Source organism: Crocodylus siamensis, chromosome 1 (genome assembly GCF_052110815.1).
Source record: "Crocodylus siamensis isolate JL-2025a chromosome 1, ASM5211081v1, whole genome shotgun sequence".
Taxonomy (NCBI): Eukaryota; Metazoa; Chordata; order Crocodylia; family Crocodylidae; genus Crocodylus; species Crocodylus siamensis.
In genome coordinates this window covers 55,035,621-55,054,148 of record NC_143395.1, presented here as the reverse complement: position 1 = coordinate 55,054,148, position 18,528 = coordinate 55,035,621, and the positions used below count along the sequence as shown (strand labels likewise).

The 18,528-nt window shown below is 38.8% G+C and overlaps 1 protein-coding gene across 3 annotated transcripts in view; it reads right to left on the bottom strand.

Annotated features, from left to right (window-relative positions):
- ADGRB3 (adhesion G protein-coupled receptor B3) overlaps positions 1–18,528 on the bottom strand; it is a 706,322-nt gene that overhangs the window by 138,149 nt on the left and 549,645 nt on the right. The window lies entirely within an intron of this gene.

Here is an 18,528-nt window from a genome sequence, read left to right as displayed (position 1 = left end):
TCTTCCCACTGCCTGGGCTCCAGAGGAGGGGTGGATTTCAGCACGGCAGCACACAACATCACCAAAGAGACGGGAGTTCGCCCTCCAAGCATCACTCAGTCCAACTCGCCTTTTCGTACCTCCCTTCCCCCTTTCCTTTTTCTCTTTCTTGGGGTAATAGCACCGGGCTAACCCCAAGCCAAAGCAATCATTTGTTGGGACTTTCCACCAGCTGCCTCTACAGGAACAAGATTAAAACAGCCCCCGATTCAATTAGCCATTCAAAATGCTAAGGCAAGCTCTGAAACCCACCCCAGAAGAACAATAAAAATGGTATCTACCCACGTTTCCTTTGTGCACGGGGAGGGGGTCGGGGGAGAGGCAATCACCTCCCCTTCCTCTGAACCATAGCGCTGGGATTATTTTTGCAAGAGAAAGGGGTCGTTTTCTACTAAATCAAACCCATTATCTTTACATATGTCATGTTTAGAGTATAACAATTGATTCCCTTTTTTCTTCCTTTCATGTCTAGGGATTAACTGCAGGGACTCTGCTGCTAGCAACAGCATGTGTGTTGTCAATTCCTGTCAATTTCACCCTAGGTCACTAAATGACTTGAAATAAGAAAGAAAACAGGAAGAAAGGGGGTAGGGAAATAACTCTATATTTAATCTCCTTTCACTGTGGTCAACTTTTGATTCATCTCTTCTGCTTTTGATAATCCCTCTTTCTGGGTGACCCTACAAACCAGGAACTTCATGAAGTGTTAATTTGTGATCCTAAATTGAGTGTCCGTGTACAGTTCATGCAAGCCCACTTTTACATCTTGCATTACTAACACTTCAATACCCAGCAGAGGCAACACTGGCATCATGTTGTACTCTAAACTGTCTCAGAAAAAAACAAAGTAAACAGCTGAGGTTTATTAAATGAGAGCAAACAACCGAATCTTTAAGCTTGTGAAGCTTTCTTTCAGATGCCTTCATTCACAAATTGTCCCTTGCACAAAGCCACAATACTAAATCAACATCTACTTTAAATAGTCATGCATTTTACTTAAAAGTGAATACATTCTGAGACATCATCTGGTTAACCTTACCAATTAATTTTATTAGCTTTCCTGTCTGTTATCTTATTGTGACACACAGCTAATGCCAAATGAAACACATTTATCTGATCTGATTAAATATTAAAGAAGAATGATAGTTTAAGAGAAACTGACATGTTTTAAAACATAAGGGTGATGTTATTCAGTTGGAGAGATTTAGCACATTGAATTTAACCTGTGTTGAAATGTATTGTATACACAATGTAGTGATCCGGCATTAAATCTTTCAAGATGGTATCCAATGCATAGCACTAGGCAAGGTATAATAATAAAAGGTAGATGGCCATATAGATCAGTTTTATTTAAAGTAAAATGGTTATGATTATGATCACAATTAAACAGGTGTAAATCAAAAGTACTCCATTGGCTTCAGTGGGTCTGATTCTGCTCTCAGATAACTTATGTAAATCAGAAATTAAAATCAAGAATGAATTGAACAGGTCACTTTAATAAATCCATTATGTCCCAACACACCATCAGGTATTCCATATGTACCACGTATTTCATAACACAACTATATTAAAAATACTGTAAAGATTTATGATAGCATTTTAAAAAATATTCAGTATAGAACTATTCCAATTGAACTCAAAAGCAAAACTCCTATTGACTAAAATACAAATGTGAACATTTTTGACAACCTCATCCTACCTTTCTTTCCATCAAACTTCCACATCTTGCCCTACAGGATTGTGAATATCGCAATTTCAACCATTGCATATTTGAGACTGACTATTGCCCATAGTTCACTTTTGAGCAGTGTAATTTTCTGGAGAAACACCATATTTTGAGGACAAGAATTACCATGTCTGTGGTAGGTTAATTATTTTGAAACTGAAGGCTGGTGAAAGTTGTTGCACTAAGTCCCCCCAAGAGAGATGGGACAGTGATCAGATAAAAGAGGAAAATGATAAAAGATGAATGATAAATGTAGTTTAGCATATGGTTCTGGTGCCTACATGTGTCAATATGTGCAGCTATATTCAGCTCACCTCTATGTACTTAATGTCATGTAATCTTACATCTTGTGATCCCTTCCACCTCCTATTAAACTTTTCCTGTTCCTTTAAGACACATACATATAAATCTACAGGTTTTGTCAATAGGTTTGTAAATCTCATTTGTTGCTATTTTTTTTAATTGATGCATGGGTAGAAACCTATAGCTATCACACACACACCCAAAAAGTCCTTATTACTCTTTCCACAAACCTTTGTGTATTAAGCTATGGAGGAATTATAGGCATTATTAATACATATTCTATTTATAGCAAGGAGAGTTAGGAAATAAAAGCCATAGTAATTCCTGCTATTAATAGTTTTGCTTTATTCTATTGTGCTAAACCTGATTTGTTCAGCCAGGATAGAGTCACGTGGTAAAAGAAAAGAAATTTCCAGGACCAGGAAGCACTGGTCCACCACTGCTGGTGCGCTGCTACGGACAAGCAAAAGGAGATTGTAATGATCAAGAATTACCAAGACAAACACAACTAGTACAAACAAGATCAATTTTTGTCTTGATACCTGTCTGTTTAAGAGATTAGGAAAAGAGGAGTGCAAAGGTTCCTTAAAAGCACCTTTACAAAGCTTCCCCTCTCCCCACCACCCTTTTGAGAGCAATGAGAACTCTTTGGCTATAATCAAAGATCAGGAACATAATGTGCCACAAAATGACCTTCCACATTGCTCATAGAACAGTTTTTGTCATGTTCAGAACACCAGAAGCAGTTATATTTTACTATTCAATAACTTTTCATGCAATGTCTTATACATACTTAACAATTACCAAAAACAATGGAGCTAGTGCCTCAGATATCGCAGTGCAAATGAGTATTATAAAGCAGTAGCATTTTTGTATAGTAAGAGTATGCAGATGTAGCTGCCAAACTTACACATAATGATGATCAGGCCACATTTGATGGGCTAACTGCCACATTTTCCTTACTTTGCAGTATTCTTCTAGGTCTCACGACACAATATCACCATTTATTATAGATTTGGTTAAGTTAGTAGTATATATGCCTTATAAATTCTGGTATTATTTTGTCAACTTAAAAATGAAAGATTAGTAAAAATATGCATTGTCACTACTGTCAAAAGTTAGTGAAAATCTGCAATGTCACTACTGTCAAAAGTACTGTCAAAAGCACACACTAAATAATGGATTTATTTTACAATGTATATCAGCTACCTCAGTTATTCTATTCTGATGAGCCCTATCCAGTAATAGAAAATAGGAAGGGTTTATTATGGGCCAGATTGTTAACTGTTTGCCCATACTGGTAAATAGTGACTCCAGTGGGATTCCTTGTCTGGGTAATGGATGACCAGTGTGAACAAGAAGTTTACAATTTGGTTCTGTGTGTGCTGATGGTTTATTTTAGCAATGTTTGCCAGTGGATATTTTACATTCTATGGGATGAAGAGAAGCTTAATCTTATTACACATATTTAAAACCTGTGCTATTTAAAGTCAAACCTTTAAATGTTAGGAAATGCCATAATTAACTTTGCCCTGTGCAACCTTAATTCAGTCCCCTTCAGTTTTTGCATTATGATACACTTTTTAGTTACATCACGAAAAACCAATGTTTCCACAGGAAATCTTTCTCCACCAGTGCTCACTCATAGACAGGTATTTTATCTTATTGGCTTTACAGTTTGATGCTGACAAATAAAGGAACTCAAGAATCCGGGTTTAATTGCAGGTACTGCAGAGAAGTGCATTTTAATGATTATAGATCTTTCTGCTAGTGTATTCAACAAATCTTTCTCAATTCCCTGTGTACCTGCCTTTCCCTCAATTCTTCTGGTCCACTGTGCTTTCAGTCCTTCAAAGACTTTGAGGGACCTATTATATTTCCTTCTGCACCATGTTCATTACCCTTCGGCATTTGATGATTCCTCAGTGCACTGAGCACTGAGAGCACAGATGAGATGGTATCCCCACTCACACTTCTGGTGTCTAGCATTACAGAATGCTTATCTCAGTTTATCTCCATGAGCTGTTCGGGAATAAGCATGCCTTGATTTCTGAAGGCAGAGTGCTTATTCCAGTCAATATGTCTGAACTGTTTAGGTTGGAACAAATTGAATTTGTTAATTTCCAGGTCAGCAGAATTCTATCAAGCATGTGCAAACTGCAGTATTTAAGGATTTATATGTTATATATTTAATCAGATTTTTAAGAACATGCCTAACGGGAAAAATGTGTTTACTAGTTTTTAAGTCTCTGATCTAAACACTTCCTCCTAAATTCTTACTTAGAAATGGGCAGAGTGAATTACTGAAATAAAACATTTGAAAAAATCCCCAACTCCCAAATCTCTCCTCCCGCCAAACAAAAGAACAATGGCAACCCAAGCCATCATAACAAAATCACTGCCAGCTTGAGACAGACATTTGAAATAGAAAGTTTCTACTCCTAATAGCAAAAATTTTGTGACGTTCTAAGCAACTGGAAAGTTGGTCTTATAACAGAAAGTGGTACCCAACCTTATCTATAGATATTCTTACCAGTTCTGACTGTCTAATATGTTTGTTCTGCTTTTTACTTTTTAGAATTAAAACTAAGAACTGGAGTTACATACATTGTCTTTGAGTTTTACCTAATATTAACTCAAATTGATACAAATGGAGACAAAGCAATATTTAGCCTTCAGCCTCTAGTCTATTCTTCATGAACAATACTACTACTAGAAAAAGAGGAAAAGAATCAGGCCATAGAATTTTACTCCCATTGCTTTCTCCATAAAGGTAGAAAATCTATTTAAAATAGCTTCATGAGACAGCCATTTGAGTAGATATGCTGCTGACACAATAGAGAGGAGAAAGCCAAGGCTCCATTCATTTCCCAAGTCTTTTCCTATCTGCTTACTCATAACACACCTTTCCCTGAGGCCCACATAGGGTTGGCCTGGGATAATAAAACTACATTCCTTTATACCTCAGCTTTTTACACAAACTGGGGAATGATCTAGCATAATTCTTAGTGTGATCAATCTTCTCATGATCAATAAAATGCTGCAAGGATCTGGCTGGTCACTGAATGCCTTGCTAGTTATAAAAAAAATACAGAAACCAGACATTTGCACAACATTGTTATACAACAAGATTTTAGCAAGACAATGTTATTCAGAAGTAGCACTTCTATTAACATCAGTGTTGGTTCATCTAATCCACTGAGTAAAAAAAAAACCTAAGGGAAACATGAAAATGAAAGTAAATGTGCTGGACAAAAATACATTATAGAACATACTGCTTTCAAAATGCCCACTGACTTTGTGGGAGGCCAGCAGGCAGAACTGTGGTAGGTGGTGACTATGAAAATCTTGCAATGAGCTCCTCAGTCAGACACTATTTCTTCAGACACATAAAGAAATATGCCACTTTACCAACAGATACATGAGATTTTTTTTCTTGGTACTGTATGTGTAAATTTAGAAGTTTAACCAAAAAAGACCAAAAAAAAAGTCAAGATACCCCAAGATTTCGCTGATTTTGAAATAAGAAAGGAATCATCTCATTATTTTTTTTCTTTTTTGTAAAACAAACATTGAACAAGGCTGGAAACCAAGTTTTATTTCATTGTGATTTGAGTAGAAATTATATCTCCAGCACACAAAAAAGGATTTATAATAGAGACACTACAATAATAAGCACATAATAATTGTTACACTGTCTCATAATCTCTGACCACCCATTTTCACAAGGAAGACCCTGAGAGAAAATATGATGTTTGATTTTACTTCCTGTATAGTACACAACGGAAATCAGATTTGATGCAGCCAAAATAGAGCTGTGGAAGTGGGGAGTTTGGTTGGAAGTATTTCACTCCCTTTAATACCTCTGCCTGTATCTCCTTCTTTTCTTGATCTTCTCACTATCAGTCATGGCTGTCCAATATCTTGACAAATGAAAGGAAATTCAATGAAATCAGTCAATGGTGCTTGCCAGTGATGTGGGAGAAGAGCCTGATGTGTGAGTGGCAAGCCTTCCCACAGTGGCTACATATCCACTTGTCAGATGGAAGTTGAAGTGCACTCTATTTCTGGCTCACCTGTGGGCCTCAGCCTGGGCTCTTTGGTGGCTCCCTATGGTGACTGCATTAGGTTTGACCTGGCTTCTCTAGACTCAGCAGATGTGGGCAGGGTTCTCCCAGATGTCAGTGGGAATGCTGAATTTCTTAAAACCTTGGTTGACCTTGTTGCTGTAGTGGAGCTTTGGCTTTCCTCTGCATTGTGGGTGGTTACTGAGTTGGCCACAGAGCACAGCCTTTGGCAGACAATCTTGACGCATGCGCTCCATGTGGCCAGATTCTTCTCCCTTAATTGGGGTGACCAGATTGTACTTAACCTGGGCCATATCCAAAGTATACCAGCTGCCTTATTGCCAGGAAAAAAATTAAGTGATTCCGTTATCTCTACTTTTCTGCCTTTGCTAAAACTAGAATCTGAGCTAGGTTCACATACTTGGAACTTAAATATCAGTAAAAAGCTAAGATAGCCTCTCTCCTTAGAAAAGGATTTCTTTGGACATGGGTGGTGGTGTCTCCACAAGTTCAGTGCAGTTTGGGGAATGTTCCCTCTTCTTTTATGAAGACCTACAGGGGCCACCCATTTCCCACATAACTAGATTCTTAAGTCTCAAATTTGCAAGTTCTGTCAGAACAATCAGCAGTTGTTATTCTTTAGCTGGATGTGCCTATGAGATGTTGTTGTGGAAACACCACAATGTTAACAAATGATAGATAAAATTATACTGTCAAGTTTCTAACCTAATACTTCATTTCTTTGTGTAGTGAGAAAAATCTTCCCACAGATAAGATGCATATTGATAAAATACTCCATATATGGCCAGATATACAGCTGTTGGTTTTCTTTGGGGTGCTAGTTGCAAACTGTTTCAGCTGTTTTGTCACTTGCAAATGAGTCTAGAATAGGAAACTTTCTCCCTGAAAATGTTGATGTTTTTAATAGTGTAAAAAGAGCTATCAACTTTAATTGTTCTTGATTGCAACACCTAAAGTAGTTGTTGGCAGGTGGCCCAGCCAACCCACTTGCAAGACAGCAAGAATTCTGTTGCCCTGCCTTGGGTCTGCTGTTTTCAGGGTCTTTGATAAGCCCATCTATTTTGCTTCATGCTCAAGAAGGTACCTCACCTGTAAGCATTGACTCCTGACTGTACAATTCTCAGCAAGCAATCCCATAATTCTTACTGATTACCCCTTCATCATAGTGAGCTGCAGGTCAGCTTTAGAAAGGGATAAAAGCTTTCAGAGTAGGGGTTGGACTTCTTGAGGGATCAGTTTCATGTCCCATTAGATGTAATGAGTTGAAACAACATGTAAGGGAAAAACAACGTATCAGGGAGCTTTGTGGCTGGATGCAGTGTCAAAGTTCCAACAGGCATTGGCAAGGGGCTGGGTAAACCTCCACTACACGGAGTGGACAGCAAGCAATCAGAATAGAAGTGATACTGAGTAGCAGGAGTGAAAAGGGCAGTGTGGAAATGGAGACTTAGAGTCAATATGTTTTCACATAGAAAAGTTAAAGGTCCTGGGCATTACTGTAAGCAATGAAGGAAGATTTGAAAGGTCTGTTACATGTTGGGTAATCAGTGAACATCCAGTGTAGTCTGCCTAGACTGTAGACCAGTCCTCTCAAGGATCTCATTGTTGGTGATCTGTTTGTTCCAAATGACTCCAAGGATTTTTCTGAGACAGTGAAGGTGGAAGCTGCTCAATCTCTGCTCCTGCTTAGACTACATGACCCAGCTTTCATAGCCATAAAGGAGGGTACTGAGGACACAAACTTGATAGATGGACACCTTTGTGTTCAGGGTTGACAGCTTGTTGTTCCAGACTTGTGAGGTAAGTTTGCCAAAGCTGACAGAGGCTTTGCTGATTCTTGTGTCAAGTTCTCTATCAAGGCTAAGTAATTCCTCTGTAGGAACTCAAGCACAGTGAAGACTTCACAGAGATCTAGGAACCTGATCCTGATTATAAACTGATTTCTGGCATTTGATTTGTTTCTGATGTTAATAAAAATTCTGTGCTGATGCTGTTTAGGAATTAATTCTAGTCCCTTCTGCTATGAGATTGCTGTAAACAAGGAAGGGAACAGAACAACAATATAGGATGGTCCAGCCCTACTTCTGAGAATTCATGCTTCTTTTCTTTATACATCCTTGGGACAAGATGAGATGATAGACCTCTTTCTGCTCTATTCCCTCAGCATACCAGCCTCCACTCTTTTGAGATAGAGGTTAATGTAGAAACCAGGGGTGGTCAGAACAAGGGAAACGTGAAAAAATTTCCCTGGTTTTCCTTAAAACATAGTTTAGAAATTTTTGCCCATCTCTACTACAAATTCCAGAGGCACTTTTGAGCTCATTTGCTTCTTTCTTAGGTTTTCTACATTTGGGGATGGGTGAGTTGTGGTCATTATTGCTCTGATTGTTTTTTCCATAACAATACAGTTTTGTCAACTTTGTTGACAGTTCAAAGGAGATTGTTTAAAATACCTGATAATGATTAACACAATGCTGACGAATACTCCTGAGAGATCACACTGCATTCTGTAAGCATGTACTCCCTGTGTTGATGCTGAGAGATCTGGCACTTCATTTAACCCCAATTATGAAATACTTTGGCTTCTACGTGACTAATACTGAAACACTTGTATAAAGGATCTTGCTATATTATATCTCCTCTGATTTATAGTTTTAGTGTTGAGTTTAGTGGCATTTCAGCTGTGATGGAAATCGTGTATGATTAATTAGGTCAATTTTATAGGGGAGCATTACAAGATATTCAGTAGAAGAGTAATATGAAGTTCATGGTAGGAAAATCATTTTTATTAGCTTTTTCTCATCACAAAATAGGCATAATCTTTGGTAACCATTTGTTCAGGCTGTATAAATGATTTTAAAGATTTATGGTGAGCTGAGGGAAATTTTGCAATTTGATATTTTCCCTATGATCAACCTGTGAAATCTGTCAAATTTTACCATTATTTACAAATATCCTTAGCACCAAGGCACCTTGTTAAAATGCGTATTGCTAAAGTATGCAAAAGATTAGGTCAGAATTTCTTCTTGGAAGTTAAAAATGGAAAGTTTGCTGAAGATTGGAACAGGGCAGAAGCTTTCTTTAATGTTTTCTTCTAAATGACAAGATTAACAATAAAACTCTAGGAGTTATATTGTTATGAAAAGTTTTGAGGGCAAATATAATTAGCATGGAGAGGAATAGAGATGAATGGAAATAGAGGTGAATGGAAAAGACAGAAAACCATGTTTTCTATTTTTGTTTTTTATAGTTGCACTGCGAAAGGCTAGATCCACAAAAGGACTTTGTGTTTTGCCATGCCTAGCTAGTAGGTGCCCAGCTACCTTGTGTGATCTATAGTCCTTAGGTAGGCACCACGGCTCTCTATTAATGCAAGGGAAGAGCCTCAAAGAGGGAATTACAAAAGAAGGGAGACACCTAAAACCTATAGAAAATACTGAAAAGACACATGTCTTAAGCTTCATCCTTCTTAGGAACCTGGAGGCCTAAACTTCAGGGACTCTAAAGTTGCTCCACTCAGAACCCTGAGCCCTCTTCTGGAGTTTGGTGCCTACGTAGCTTCTTGAAGACACTTAGAAGGGGATCAATACCTCCTTTTGAAAGATGGGCAGAGGTGAAGCAATCATTCTAGCCAACAGTTTATTAGAATACTCACTCAAGATTTGGAAAACCTAGATTCAGTTTTGTCCTTTGCCTGAGGAGATCCAAAGACAAATATACTGGGTGAGTGCCCTCTTAGGATATTCTGGGATGGGGAAGACATTTTCATTCATTCATTTCAAGACAACTGTTGAAGTTGTTCCATTTTGGAGTCAACAAGTCAAACATACACATGGCTCTCCAGCCTAGTGGTCAGGACCCTCATCAGAAAGAAGAGGACCCATAGGTTCCAGTCTCTACTCCATTGAATATTTGGGTTTTTATTATGAAATATTTAGTGGAACATGGATTAAAAATAAAGATTCCCCACTTCTAACTTAAGGTGAGACCCTTAGCTCTATAAGCACATGGCCTGTACAGTCATGTGCAAGCATGTGTGTTTCTCACCTAATGAATATTTAATTCTGCTACACAAAGTAGAACTGCTTCAATAGGAGCAAATGAATGTGCCTTCCCCACCCCAGAAGTACCTCCAGCCTTGTAGTTAGGCACTTTCCCAGGTGGTTTGAATGCAAATTCCCTTTGGCAGATGAGGGATTGTACCCAAGTCTCTCATATCTCAAGTGAGTAGTCTGAGCTATTGGATAAAAAGAAGGCATCATCACTTCTAGTTGTCATGTTTTGTGTGGTACCTGAACCTTTAAGTGTGCTCTGAAAATGCCTATTGGTCTATGAGAACATTCCACAGTCAAGATATGTTGGGGAACAACTAACTTGTGAATCGCAGTCTTGGGACTTAGCAGCGAGAAAGAGAAAAAACACTGTCAGGCCTTAGGGCATTCTAGGCATGCCAATGGGGTGTGCCTTCAAAATTAGGTGGAAACTGATCTGGGACTCTGAGGTCTCCAATGTGCCTTTAAGTGCCTAAAGTAGCCATTAGGTGTCTATCTCACTGAAATCTCTCTGCAGACCTAGGCCCTGATTCTTTATTGAGAGATTCTTTAGAGCAGAAGCTGTATGGGTAATATGTGTTAGGAGTCTAGAATGAATTTCTGTATGTTCAGAGGGGTAAAGAAGTCGTTATTAAAGAACCATTCTTAGGTTTAGAATTAACACCCTTATTAGATTCACACAGTGTGAATCTAAAACATGTTGTTCCAGGTTGTTTGCAGACTCTGGAAGATGACAGTATACAGGTCCCACTTGGCTCACAGACGGAATGTTATCTTCACAGTCACACAAGCTAGAAATTGACATTTAAAAAAAAAGATGTGGCTGACTTTGAGCAAAGCTGGCTGCATGTTTGACACAACTGTGTGAGACAGTGCTAACTTGCATGCCACATATAACATGAATGGAATGTGTGAACAATAGTGGCTGGAAAAACCTATATATTTCATTGGCCCATTTTATCTGTCCATAATCTCAAGTCTAACAATGCAATAAGGCATCTGTTTGCATGTAGCATGCTTCAATTTTTGATGGAGGACAGAAAGAACAATGATCACACACCCAAACAAATACATAGTTAGTAACAGGTTCTCTTAAGAACCAGAGATCTGCTTGGCACAAGAAACAGAGGCTGTAGACACCTTTAGGGCTTTCTCAAACATTCACTTAGAGTTGTTGCTGGAAAGCTATAACACCACAGTCATCAGTTCCATAATAGAGCCTACGTTAGCAGAAGATAGACACAGTGGAACAGAGAAGTAATTGCCCACCTCCCTTAAAGGCCCTGTCCAGATTCTGGAAAAAAATGTGATTACAGTCATTACTGATACACTTTTCAGCAGCACTTAGCACCTTAGACTGGGGTGGCCAGTGTGTATCACTCAGGCCACAAATGGCACAGGAGACCTCTGTGTGTGGCATGTGGGAGTGTGGGAAGGGACAGGTAGCACAGCAGAAGATAGGACAGGAAGCAGGAAGCAGAGCAGTAGATCAGGGCAGGGAGCACAAAGCAGAGCAGCAGAAGGAAGAGAGGAAAGAAATCAAGGTGGCACTCAATGAGGATGCAGGGCTAATTTTTGGCATGCCTTTCAGAAAAGTTGTCTCCCATTGCATTAGAAAATGGCAGCAAAGTTTAAAAACTTTGTGTTGCTAGTCATTTAAAATCCAAGACGGCAACCTCTGGGTTGACACAAGCATGGTTATACACCTCAGTCTTTGTCTACTCTTAAAAAATGCATCAGTGAACAAGCTTTAGCTAACACTGGCTAAATATGATTAATTTGCTAAATCAAAATTGTGGTGAGGGATGAAGGATTGAGGCAACATATCTTTGTAAATAACTTTGTAAATATGATTCAGCAAAGCAAAGATATGCTCTTTTTTTCTATCATGCCTCTTGCGCTGGGTTGTTCTTGGAGGAAGCAACTCAGTAGAAGCCCTGATGCTTATTGAATGCAGGTGGTGTAATTCTGGACATCCTTTCTGTAGGTGTAGAAGAGGAGAGCATTACAATGCTTTCTAATTGTGGAGCTGCAGAAGGACTGGCCAAAATTATTCTTCATTAATTAATAGCAACATTATTAATACTTTTACAGTATGTAACACTTTATCACACATGAGGCATGAGGAATTTATGTCTGAGAGTCAGGGGTAAAATATAAACTTCTAGAAGTTATGTTTTTTTAGGTTATAATGAAAGCATAGCTAATACACACAGATATCCTATTGCTGATATTTTTGTAACTTCAAATTATTCAGACCATATAAATGTTATATATCTGACCAACAGAAGTAATAACAAGAGGCAGTTGAAACTGCAGTATTTGCAGTATGCAACTAACTTTTCTCATTGAGATGAAAGGCATAGCACAAGCTGGCTTTTTCTCTGTGAAGTACCCGATGGATGCAACACATTGCAGTTAAAAATTCAAACTCTGCCATGCCCTTCCCATCAGAGAGATGTAGCACTCCTGGAAACTGCTGTATCTTCTTATAGCTTGAGTAATTTGCATTCTGTTGTGTTCTCATAATTCATATTTCAAATTGTGCAATAAAATAAAGAATACAATTAATTTCTATTAGGTAACTTATGTTGAATTATATTTGGATTACTTAATAGAAAACTTATTAGTTAGAATCTATTTCCCAGAAACTACATAATGATGATCATAATATATTCATTGCCTGTGTTATAGAGTATTTTAGGGAATGCCACAAATCCACTTCATGACGCTGAGCGCTGCATAAGCCCATTGACTTCACTGTAGTTGTATCAATGTAACTCACATCACAATCTGGCACTATATTTTTATCCCTGAGATAGATAAATAATATCTAAATAAATAATTAAATGTAAACAGCCATCTTTGTATTGAATAGGTATCAAAGGAAGCTTACATTTATTTTTTTAATTCAAGGATGCCATAGAATATGTCATAGATTCATAGATTGTAAGGGGCTAGAAGGGACCTCACAAGATCATCAGGTCCAGTCCCCCTGCACTAGCAGGAAAGACAGTGGGGGTCAGGTGATCCCAGCGAGGTGATCATCCAGTCTTCTCTTAAAGATTTCCAGGGTAGGGAGTTTATTCCACAATCTGGACACTAACTGTGAAGAAGTTTTTCCTACTGTTAAGCCTAAAGTGGTCTTCCAGTAATTTGTGGCCATTACTCCTGTTTTTTCCCAAGGGTGCCTTGGTGAACAGTTGTTCGCTGAGCTCTTGATGTAATCCCCTGATGTAGCAGTAAGCTGCTACCAACTATCCTCTCAGCCTTCTCTTTCTTAGAGATCCAAATCCCTCAGCCTTTCCTCGTAAGGCTTGTCTTGCAAGTCTCTGATCATATGGGTGACTCTCCTCTGGACTCTCTCAAGCTTTTCCACATCCTTGTTGAAATTCGGTGCCCAGAACTGGATGCAATACTCCAGTTGCAGTCTTACCAGTGCTGAGTAAAGTGGAAGAATAACTTCCTTGGTTTTGCTTGAGATGCACTGGTTGATGCATGCTAGAGTATTTTTTGCCCTGCTGGCTACAGCATCGCACTGATGGCTCATATTCATGCTATGGTCTATTATTACCTGGAGGTCTCTTTCAGTCATGGTGCTAGTCAGTCTGGTGCCACCAATCCAGTAAATATGTTGGGCATTATTTGTCCCAAGATAGAGCACTTTATACTTCTCAATGTTGAATTTCATCTAGTTCCAATCCACCCAACTTGCCAGTTTGTCTAGGTCTGCCTGTATCTGCAGCCTGTCTTCAAGTATGATCACACATAAGTTGGTGTTGTCTCCAAACTTAGCCAGTGAGTTCTTTACCCCCACATCTAAATCATTGATAAAGATGTTGAAAAGCACTGGACCCCTGAGGGACACCACTGGCCACCTCACGCCGGGATCACACAGAGAGTTCATAAGAACTCTCTGGGTCCTACCCCGCAGCCAGCTTCCTACCCACCTAACTGTTGAACAGTTAAGCCCACAATCCTACAATTTTCCCATGAGAACATCATGGGATATCAGATCAAAGGGCTTTTGGAAGTCTAGGTATACAATGTCAACCTCCTCTTTCTTATCTAGGTGGCAAGTTACCTGGTCGTATAAAGAAATGAGATCGGTAAAACAAGACCTGCCTGCGATGATAAGCTTGCAGAAAGTAGGATTCTGAATGACAGGTGGCATGGCTGTCATTCAGAATCCTACCTTCTGCAAGCTTATTGTACATCGACACCTTAACGATTTTTTCCAGGCTTTTCCCTGGGATAGAAGTTAGGCTAATTGCCTTATAGTTGCCCAGGTCCTCTCTCCTCTCCTTGAAGATGTGCACAACATTGGCCCTGAACCACATGGCCCAACATATCAAGCTACTGAAATATTTTTCAGCTTTACTACTTTCAGACAGGAGTTTGCAATAACTATTAGGTAGAACTTAAAAGTTTGATTTCTGTTATATCCCTTCTTGGTTTGGTGATCTTTGAACCTATGTACAGCAGCCATTTATATTTAAAACCACAAGGATCTTTGAAGGATGAGAGTAACATGAGAAAGCAGCAGGGTTATAGTGGGAGTGTTACCACTATATAATACCATGATTATCAAACTTCTTGGTACATGGGGAGATACATAATCAGAATAGAACTTCAATGCTCAGAAGCAATTAACTAGTGGGAGTAAAGGATGTCCTGGGCTCGTCTATATGTGCATTAATGTGCCATTCTTGCTGCACATTAAGTTTAGTACCTTACAGGTACTAACTTAATGCACAGTAACCAGCACTACTGCCCAGTAGCACCAGTACATGGTCTTTTAGTGATGCTAATGTGCAGTAGCCTAATTCTACTGCCCAATTAGCATGGCTTTTGTCATGATGCACTAATGTGAAGTAAATTAGTCTGTGGTGTATTTAGAGTCTCATGTAGATGAGCCCCCTGATTCTTTAATTTTTTAAACTGGGGAGGTGGGGCAGGGTTCAAAATCACTTTAATGATAATCCAACTTTACTAACATTGCAATGAATAGGAATTATTTAATTGACTTTAGGATGTTACCACTCAGCAGTTTTAAAATCCAAATTTGATTCTCTTTGATTCTTCTAACTGCATGTATCTTTACTTTCCTAAGTGGATGTTGGAGGCTGTGTTTTCCCCATGAGTAGAGTCTTTTCAATAAACTTGTGAAGTTTTAGGGCACTGCCCATGTTTGCTATAGTGGGAGCTCAGGAAGTAATTGTTCCTCATAGGTGTTTTCTGAGCAGCAAGATGTAAATATACACATATTTTATATCTATGTGCGTCATACATGAAGGTGGTATCTGTCTGTCAAATTGCTGGGCCATGGGATAAATACCAATCATTTCCACTGGGATTCATCCTAACAATAGCTTCATGCCTTTAAAGATAACAACAATAATAACAATAACAACAAGAACAAAAATAATATTTTCAAAAACATTTTCTTCTCTTCTCTGCAAGTATGGACTTTCTTTACACTTCCTTGAGCCCTAAAACTGGCAAATTTTATGCCTGGACCAATACCATCTTTTCTATGCTTAAAAAGGTCACTGCTTTTAAGTCCAATATCTTGCAGTTCTGCAGGGCTAGAGGCAATAGCTTGTAAAGGGAAGATTCCCACTTTTCCAATTGGAAATACAATATTTGCTTCTGATCATGGAGGGCTGCAAGCTATCAGACCTTAAAGTCATGATGTTTAAAGAAAACATATAGAGAAGCTTTTTTATTGAAATAGAAAAGTGTTCTGGGTCATTCTGGGAAGTTTTTATGACTTGTCCTCATTACTGTCAGTTGGTAAGGAGCTAGCTTTACAAGTGTAAGGCTACAAAAATATTACCAATAAAATGCGTTACAATCTCTATACTATTCTAAATAAACATTCTTATTAACATAACTATATTTTATGTTTCATATTCATATGCAAAAGTACATAAATATGTATTCATACACACTCTTGTGCAGGGTATATATGTACATGTGTGTATATTTTGTATATAAATAAATATATGCATGCAAAAACAGCATTACTATAACTTAGAAACAGAGTAATCAAGAACTCAAAATCAGGCAACCAAGAAGAGAGACTGAGACCTCAACTTTCACTTCTTTTTACTTGTGCCTTAATGTTCCAATCTATCTCCCATCAAAATGAACTTAAATTTCTATCAGTGCTGATTGAATTAGGCCATTTATTATATGATAATTAATATAAGTTGTGCAATTATATATATATATAATTATATTATTTTATAAGGAGTGCAAACTGAAAAAAATGTCATTGAACTGATTTTCCTCAAACATGGCTTGTCTTTAGCTTGGATAATCTAACTCCAAGGCATCACTTATCTATAAAACAGGATAATTTAAACAACATTTTTACCTGATTAAATGGAAAAAAACTTAATACTTTTCTAGATATTGATTCAGTCTGACACTTAAGTATCTCTTTAAGTTTAAAAATGTGAGTAGTTCCTTTGCCTTCAATGGCCTTACTCATATGCTTAAAACTAGCCATATACATTTGCATTTTGCCTAATCTCAGCTATAGTAATTTCCTTTTGAGAATCTCAAAATATTAATGTATTAAGTCTCAAAACATGCTTTGAAATAAATAAGGATCATTAACCACATTTTACAGATAGTGAAATTCTATGGCCTGTATTATATAGTATAAAACACTAGATGATCATAATGGTCCGTCCTTAATGGCCTTAAAATCTGTGTCTACGAAGTCAAGGCACAAGAGATTAATGGTCTTATTTGCAAAACTATGCATATACAAATGACTGCAAATCACAATATACAATCTTGGTAATTGGTCATTTTCATGATCAACAATGTAGATCTCATGGAGTTTAAAAAAAATCTGAAGCTTGCATGCACAGTAAAAAACACAGTGATGTTAAGGGCATGCCACTTTGCGCCCTATGGGCATTGACAGGCATTCATTTTTACTACTAGAAATTGACAGCGTACAGGCATTAATCCAGTTTCTGCCATGGGAAATATGCTGATTCCAGGAGAAAAATCTTCCTTGTTCCAACACAGAAGATCTCCTCTGCAGGAGAAAGTCTCCTGAAGAAAGAATGCCTGTATGCTTCCCACTTGACTCCTCTCAAAACTTGAGGAAGGTGCTGGGAGCAGTTGCTGCTCCATTTCTCTTGGTTCCTGGAAGCAGTGGAGTGGCAAGGGTGGCTATGTTTACCCTAGATCAGGGTGACCCCATCTGGAGACCCCACAGGGAGCAGTAGCAGTTCAACTCTTCCTTGTTCTGGAAAGAGTTGGGTTGCTGGGAAATGCTCTCTATGTGTTTCCCAGACTGGCATGCCTGCAGTTTGGGAAGGCATGTGGACAATTTCCCTGGGCTGGGCTCCTTGCAGTTTCTGGGAGAAGCCAAGCAGGGAAGCATACAGGCATTTGATCCTACAGGAGAGATCTTTGTTGAAATAAGAAAGATCTTTCTCCAGGCATCACAATGTTTCCTGCAGGAGAAACTCCATGAGTGCCTGTACATTCCGAGTTGCTAACGGAAGAGTAGCAGTTCCCCCCAGTAGAAATGCCTGTCCATACCCTAGGTTCCATTATTTCACATATACTTGATAATGATAAAAAGAAGGTTTCCAGTTGTAATCTATTTATAATAGGCACTTACTACTTGTATTTGTTTGCATAGCACCTAGCCTACGGAGGCATTCTGATTTGGGGTGTTCAAGGTTCTATTGCAATATAGGTAAAATAGGAACATACTTCTAAGGGTGGCTCTAGACATTATTTTAATTGTGGCATATTTTTTCTTGCATGTTGAAGACATGGTGCTATGTGCATGGCTATACATGCATAGGACAGGCTGTCAGGAAGAGGAAAAAAGAAATAAGAGGTTGTATTGCTGCTGCTGAACAGAAGGGGTGAAAACTGGTCAGCAGCGCCACTGAAAGAATTAGATGACTCCACTAAGAGACATCCCCAGGACTCCCGGGGTCTCTCCATGAAGCAAGCTGCAGGGGGGAGGGAATCCTCCCTACACTTCCTCCTATACGCACAGGGAGCTGGGTTAATTCCCCCTACCCAGCAGAGCCAAGCAGGAGAAAGACTCCACCAACCATTTGATCACAAAGCAGGTGAGCGGAGACATCCCTGCTATGCCAAACCTGAGCAAGAATATGGGAGGGGAGGGAATCCTAGCTGCACACGGAGCTGGGGATACCCTGCTCAGCCATAGCACAGCTGGGGGCTCCCAGGCGGCAGCAAGCATGGGTGAACCACCCCTCATCTCCCCAGTTTGACACTACCCAGGAGATCTGGGATGTGTTATGGCTGT